Source organism: Primulina tabacum, chromosome 7 (genome assembly GCF_025594145.1).
Source record: "Primulina tabacum isolate GXHZ01 chromosome 7, ASM2559414v2, whole genome shotgun sequence".
In the NCBI taxonomy this organism is placed as follows: domain Eukaryota; kingdom Viridiplantae; phylum Streptophyta; class Magnoliopsida; order Lamiales; family Gesneriaceae; genus Primulina; species Primulina tabacum.
In genome coordinates, this window is record NC_134556.1 from 12,228,714 (window position 1) to 12,236,797 (window position 8,084).

An 8,084-nucleotide genomic window follows, 5' to 3' on the forward strand; every position below is an offset into this window, starting at 1 on the left:
AAAAATTTCTACAGTGTATCGATCTCGTCATCGGCATGACCGTCATGGTCGTCGCCATCACCATCATCATCTCCATCATCATCGTCATCATCGGCGTCATCGTCATCGTCTTGGCCCAAGTCATGTGATGACTCGATATACTGCTGTGAATAACCGCGTCCATGTAAGGATCTACGCTCATGTGATGACATGGTGACAAAGCAGCCGCTGGGTGATCCTCCTACTGTGAAGCGGAAACTGTGTGATCCTCCTGCTATGAAGTGGTCGCTGTGGGAGGAACTGCGTGGGTGGAAGACACTGTCGTATGGCTACAAGGGTGGCTTGGACTCCTGGAACTCCATCGTTAGTACGTCTGACCGTGTATTTGCTGCTGCTAAATCCTCGCTCAATTTTTGTGTCTACTGACTCATAGCTTTCGTAGAACTCCCAGCGCTACTAGAACCTCCACGTTGACATGGATCCATCTCCTCGAGAAAAATCGTTGAAGCCATGAATCCACAACCCTACATCCGCCATTTTTCCGACCCACCTGTCACCAACTTGAATGTTGTGTTGATCTCATATGTACTAGGAGCTTCAGAAATATGCCCATCCGCATACGGCATCAACGACTCAGCTATATATGTCTCCATAGCTCACTGCGATGAAGAATATAACTTATATTACTTATTTGAATTATATTTATTTTAAGAATTATTACATAAAATTACTTAAATAAATTTAAAAAATGAAACTTACATTCACACGTCGTGATCGCTCGTCATCGAACGTCCCATCTGCATGTCTATGTGTGTGGATGTACAACTCCCATGATGTAGGGTCTCGTCCATGCTGTTGACGCTGAATTATAAATTGAATAACAATAACAATAATATTATTAGTTACTGTAGTAAGTATAATTATTCGATATACGTACGATATATAATGTTGATAATAAACAAGTTAGTTACTTGAGTATATTCATGTTCAGCATAGGACCTCGATCATGCAATATGCTTGGTTGCGTCAGTCCCTGAGTCTGTAGGCTTATTGTTTCTATTGTCCTTGTCCTTTGAAGCCCTCGCCTTCTAATCTTCACTTTCCCAAACAGCATTCCAACTCGCCCATTGTTCCCCACTTAGTGACTGAGGATACTGGCCATAATTTCTCCACGAGTGTATGGTGTGGTGGTAAAGATTACTACACTACTTAAATAATAGATTTTTGATCGCCTCGTCATCTGTTTCGGTCCACTTATACTATTTCTGCAAAATTTTAAGTAACATTTATAATTAACTAATTGAAATTAAAAAAACTAAAAAATTTAAAAACAACAAAGTAAAGTTTCAATATTATAGTACTTACGACGAACTCCTTCCAGTACCATTGCCTCTGCTCAGGTGTGACATACTTCCACGAATGGCCACTAAGGTAGGTCTTTAATTTGAATCTAGAAGTAATGTATCCCGATACCTTACCAATATGCGGCTTAAATCTGTCATAAATAATTGAATTAAATCTTATATTAAAGTAACAGTATTATGTACTAATATAATGCTGTTTATTTTAATACATTATTTAACATAATAAAACAACTTAGTATCATCATATACTGATAAAGCTATACAGTTATCCACAGGTGAGCTGCATGGCTGCTCTAAAGCTATACATACTATATACCTATAAATGTTAAGTAAACAAACTACATGCAAAAAATTGTGATATTTCAATGAAACGTCCTCTACTAAATATTTTTTTAATAAACATTATTTCGAAAATTAATAATATTTTCATAAATCAAAATAATTTAACATTTAAAATCTCAAGTGCATAAGAAAAATCCCTAAATCATCAATTAACAAAATCCAACTCCAACCTTTAATATTATCATCTTACTTCAAAATAAAGCGTAAAAATCTCTAATAAATTATTAACAAAAATCTTTTAACTATCAATATAATGCGGAAAAAATAAAGGCCCTAGGGAGTGTACTGCGGAGTCCATCCACTCAAGCGTCATCGCCTCTCTCGATAAAATCATCACATGCAGCATTCAAACCTAGTGAGTCTAATAACTCAGCACGTTTTAAACATGAATAGCAAATAATACATATACAAACACATGCTTTGAAAATCATACTTTTATTTAAAATAAATTTGTAGGCATAAATAAATCGTCAAATCGTCAAATCGTAAAGCTTTCAATCATTTATCATTTTGGGTGAAGTTTGATCCTTGAAAGTGACTAGCCTTTTATCCTCTGGTCGACTGATCACTCTTAGCTCACCATTGTGCATGGGGACGGGCACTAGGCACCGACTTAAAATGGAAATATGATCGTTGGGCTTTCTCTGGGCCTTGTCCCATAAACGGACTCCCTCTAGGGCCTTCTCCCTCACGATATTTCCAAAAATCATACATCATATCTTTTATGTAACAGTCAATTCATATTCTTAAAAAAAAAAAACTTTTATTTTTAATCATAAAATATCGTATCATTTCCACTTTTGAAAAATAGCATTTTAACAATAGAAATTTCACAGCTTTACCATAAATCATAAAATCTCATATTTTCATCATAAACCGTTTAAAATATCATTTAACATGCGTTATGATTCTTCGGGACACTGCCAAACCTTCCGTACTACCCAGGACGCCAAATGACCATTTTACCCTTTGACTCAAAACTTCCCGATTTTGGCTTTTTCTTATTTTTATGGACTCGAGCCTATCCCAAATCATCATATAAGCTTAAATTTGACTTATAATATTTTTCTTAGACGTAAACCCGAGCATTTCGATTTAATAACTTAATTATTTACCCATGCAACGTTTTTAACCCGAATAAATTCAAAACTTAATAATTTCTTCCCAAACTTTAAACATAGAATTTCCACACCTAACTACCCTCGTGAGCTACAAACCACACCCGTGAACCATGGTTCGAGCCACTTTCCTTGCCTAGGTATAACCGAACCCTAGACCCTTTGAAACGTCTGATTATTCGTTTTCTTAAAAAGTACTAGAATTTTTTTTAAAAAACCTCACATAGCATTCAGCCGAATCATAAAATATTTTGGAACCATTTTAAAATAAATCAACCAACCAACATTTGAAAAGTATAGCCCATACTATAACCTCTCAAAAACCACTCATAACATAAATAAAAGTCGTAAAAATATCTTTAACAATGCTTAAAATCATGAATCATAACTAGTGCGAAAAACTAGCGTCGGTCCTCGGGTTATGTGTACCTCCGGTTCAGTCAAATCAACCATCAAGACCTCCAAAAACATTAACATCAAAATCACCTGCATCAATCACACCTAGTGAGTCTAAAGACTCAACACGTCATATCCTTGATAACAAGTATTATGTAATACAGTTAACATATAACAGTGAAAAATACTTGTACTTAAAATATCATTTTCATGAAGATGCATAAACTTAAACTTAAACATTTTTGTAAACATTTTCATGATGCATAAAACTTTAAATAAAAATATTTTCATAATGATGCATGAACTTTAAACATAAACATTTTCATAAACTTTTGCATAAACATTTTCATATAAACATAAACATATTCATATTCATATTCGTATTCATATCCATATCCATATCCATATTCGTATCCATATCCATATTCGTATCCATATTCATGTTCATATTCGTGTATGTTCAATTCAGATCGTGATTGTGACTCGTATTCTTGATCGTATTGGGCGATGGATCCATCTAAAGAAAACCACAGTACTGGGCGGCGGGGACACCAGCGACACTCTCACCCGTCAACTGGGCCTTGGCCAACGTATTAACATATTCGTATTCGTATCACGTATTCGTATTCGTATCCGTATCAAAGAAAACACAATCGTCGGGCTCCCACTGGGACCATAACCCTCACGATATTTCCAACATGTAGTAGTCACAATCCTTCACATCCTTCAACATGTCGTATTTCCATCACTTAATAAAAACATGCATATAATATCATTTTATTTTGAAACCAAGCATGCAATATATATTTTAAATGCCCAATTTAAACTTAATAATTTATGAACATTTAAAAATCATGATTTAACATATTAAAATCATAAATATCCATAAACATTTTAAAATGTACATTTCTAACAGATTAAAAATCCGTAAACATTTAAAATAAACGTTTTAACGTATAAACAACCATAAACATTTCAAATAAACATTTTAACATCATAAACGTTTAAAATAAATATTTAAATCATAAACATTTAAAATAAATATTTTAACATATTAAATCATAAAACATTTAAACATATTAACCTCTTAAAAATCCATAAACATTTTAAATTGACATATTAACATATAAAAATTCCATAAACATCCATAACCATTGAAAATAATCATATTAGCACATAAAACAGCATTCAGGACACTGCCATGACGTTTACTAATTTTCTAGGTGTAAAAAGACCGTTTTACCCCTGGCCGTAAAATTTCATATTTTTGACATTTTCTTAATTTCATTGACTCTGACATGTCCCAAATATTTATTTAAGCTTACATGAATTTTCTCATATTTTTATTTAGCTTAATTCGATGACTTTTAAATTAATCTTTTAAATGTGACGTATTAATGCGTTTTAATCCCGAATTAAACCAAACCTTAATATAAAATTCCCAAATTAAAAACTTAGACTTATAATAATTTTTTAAGCTTAAACCTAATTTTTCATAATTTTATAAAGCTTAAAACTAGGCGTTTCCCGATTCGTTTTTTAAACTTAGACATACTTCCCGGTTTTGACTCATATGGACTCGAAACTTCTCGAAACCTTACCAAACTTTAACCAAAGCTTCCTAACACATAATTAAGCCTTATTGAACTCAATTCAAGCCCATAAAATCCATGGAACCCGCCCCTACAGCTGCTGGTTTTTCTGCATGGGTGTTCTAGTCCTAATAGGACTCTAACTCCTCCTATTTCGGTTCCAGCCCCTAACCGCTTGGTCCAGGACCTGGTCGACCCTCATAGGACTTAGACCAACTCCTCAGCAAGGAGCTGGACCAGGCCCCACGTCCCAAAAGAGCCCAGCCTTGCAACCCGTCACCATAACCATGCGCAGCCCCCCATAATATGCAGTTTTCGTTCAAACTACTTCACCCTACTGTCCAGCCCCTTAAACCTTCATCTATGGGTCTTTAAATCTTCTGGAAAACATCCCTTGTGATGCCCCTATCATGGCAGCCCCTTTGTGCAAAGTTATCACAAGTTTTGGATTACACAAACATGCTTTAAACCTATATATATGTATAAAAACGAAAATAACAAAAGAGATACTTGATTTTCATGTCAATCATAATTAAATACATATTAGGGTGTGATTGATGTGAAAAGAAAGAATTATGGCGTGTCTTTGCATTTTATACGCACGAAATAATGTTGGTGACGAAGAACGGATCGAAACCTTGGCTTGTTTCCCCTTTGCACCTTCGAAATTTCTTTCCCTTTGTGATGTGTTTGTGCCATGGGGTCTTTGAGAGGGGTGGGGAGAGTTTCAGAAATTGTGAGGTGTGTGGCCGTGAATTCCCTTGCAAGAGTAGGGTTTTAGGTGTTTTAAATATATTAAATACACTAATTAAATTACTAACAAGGCTTTAGGCTTATTAAGCCTTTAAATTAAGTCCATTAGTCTTAATTAGGATTTAATAAAATATTAACAAAGTTTTTGATTAAATAAATTTGTGAATTTATTAGCCGGGTTGCCAAAAAGTTCGTATTTTAGTTGAAAAACCAAGACCGATATAAATTATGTCCCGGCATATAAAATCACCTCAAAATCCCTTATTTTCAAAAAAATAATAATAAAAAGCATCACCCTTATTTTAAATAATTAAAAACAATTTTTTAATAAAAACATTTTCTATTTTTTTCAGCCCTCGGTCTCCGTTCCTCGATCGCAACTCGAATAACCTTTTAAAAATACATTTTAATGCAACAATGTAGAAAATATAATTTTCAATATGTCAACATGCACAACATAATTAATTTATGCAATTAAAAAATCTAATTAAAATACACAAAGAATTTAATAACTCGAATGCATGTAGTTCGCGTGGACCTTCAAATTTTCGAGGCGTTACACCCTTCCTAGTGCATGTTTTCCCCAAACCCGTTACCAGACCCTACTGGACTATACTTGAACCCTCCTGGACCAACGCACCATCCCCTAGCCCAGCCATCACCAAATTCGAGCCATATCTCCTAATTCGAACCACACGCCCTATTTCTCTGAGCCACGGTCGAACCACTTTGGACCTCACCATGACCAAACCCTCTTGGACTCTGCATGAACCCCCCTGGACCAGCGCACCAGCCCCTAGCCCATGCAACAGTCTAGGCACGAGACTTCCTAGTCGCGCCTTGCATCCTTGTGCAATGAGAAGTCTTAGCCATGCTAGGACTCCTCTCGTCTCTAGACATCGATTCCATGCACACCTAACCATCCTTGTACCACCCTCTAGACCTTGCTCGAACTCCCTAGACCAGCCGCGTGCTCCTTGCTGCACGCACAAGCCATGCGCGAGCCTTAACTCCCCCTAGGGTTTGCGCCCGGCTCCAGCCCTTCAAGCCACGAGTCCAGCCCCCCATGGACTCTTCCTAGCCTCTCACCCCAGCCACGTTCAGGCCCTAAAACAAGCCTTAGCCATTGACATCCCCTAGCCGAGCCCTCATATGCTACTACTCCATGAAACCCTAGGTGCACTCACCTCCTCCCATGCGTGCCCCTTCCAGCCATAATCCAGCCCTTGTATTACCCCTTATACGAAAATTTCCTAGACCTTAACGTCTTATATTGGCAGCGTGTCCCTTAGAATTCGTAAGGTGTTCATATACACATAAAAATCTTCAAAACTGTGAAAATAATTGTCAAATAGATAAGCACCTTTAACTCCAATATTTGTCACGCAAAAATACATAAAACATGCATAATATGGATTTAATGATGCGTCAAAATAATTTAAAAGCGTGTCTTTGGGTTTTAAAACGCTCGAATGTACGATTGTTGGCGTGGGGCGCGAAAAAGATCAAACGGGTGATGAAGACTCCTTGTCTTGTTCCTCCTCAATTTTTCGAAAACATGTGTTTGGAGTGTGCGTGTGTTTCAGCTGGTATAGGTGTCAAAAGACTATAGGAATTCTTTTTATAGATTTTGATTTGCATGTTAAAGGGCTTGGGTTTTGGACTTTCAAGTTAGAGCAATTGGGCATACTCATCCTATTAGGCCCAATAACACCTATTTAATTGAAAAATAAAAATTTATAAAAATTAATTTTCAAAAATAATGCATTTGATATTTTAAAAGTCCTTTGTTTGCCCTGCTTCCCGATAAAATCGAGCTAGTCTCGTAAAATAATTTGAACTCTACCATTTTTTTAAAAAAATTAATCATATTTAATCATATTTAATCATATTATTAAGCCTTGAGAATTTTTACTGAAAAATATTTATCTTGGTCGTCCTCGTTCTTCTTTTCCCAGCTTATTATCGAGTATTCGAGTAAAATCCTCCAATTTCATGTAATCATGCACTTTAAACATTTAAGCATGTAAAATATATCATTTAAGCATTTGAGATCAAATAAATAAAATAAATTGATAATTTAAATCATTTGCATGCATGTGGTTTATGTGTAATGATTTTTCAGTCGTACAAATCTCCCCCTTTTAAATAAAACTTTTTCCTCAAAATTTGCCTAGTTTTGATTATTGAGAAGCTTAGGCTCCCCAACTCCCTTCATGCTTAATCCGCGTGGCTTAAATTTTGCACTATATTACGCTTTTGCTTCGTACTCTGATAAGCCATCTTTCATTTTTATATATTTATGCCAAATTTGTTGACCTCAAGGAACTCAAAAATTTCATTAACTCTATATCCCTTATCAAATACAAATCCTAAGTTACCTTAAGTTATTTTATCTTCCCAAAGAGTAATTAATTGGTCAATATGACCCAAGGTCGTCCTTATCGTTTGATTCAATTCCTCAAAAATATAATACTATTGCCAAACCCAATTTTGATCCATAGTCATCCTACAATACCCAAGATTATAAAATGCCTTAA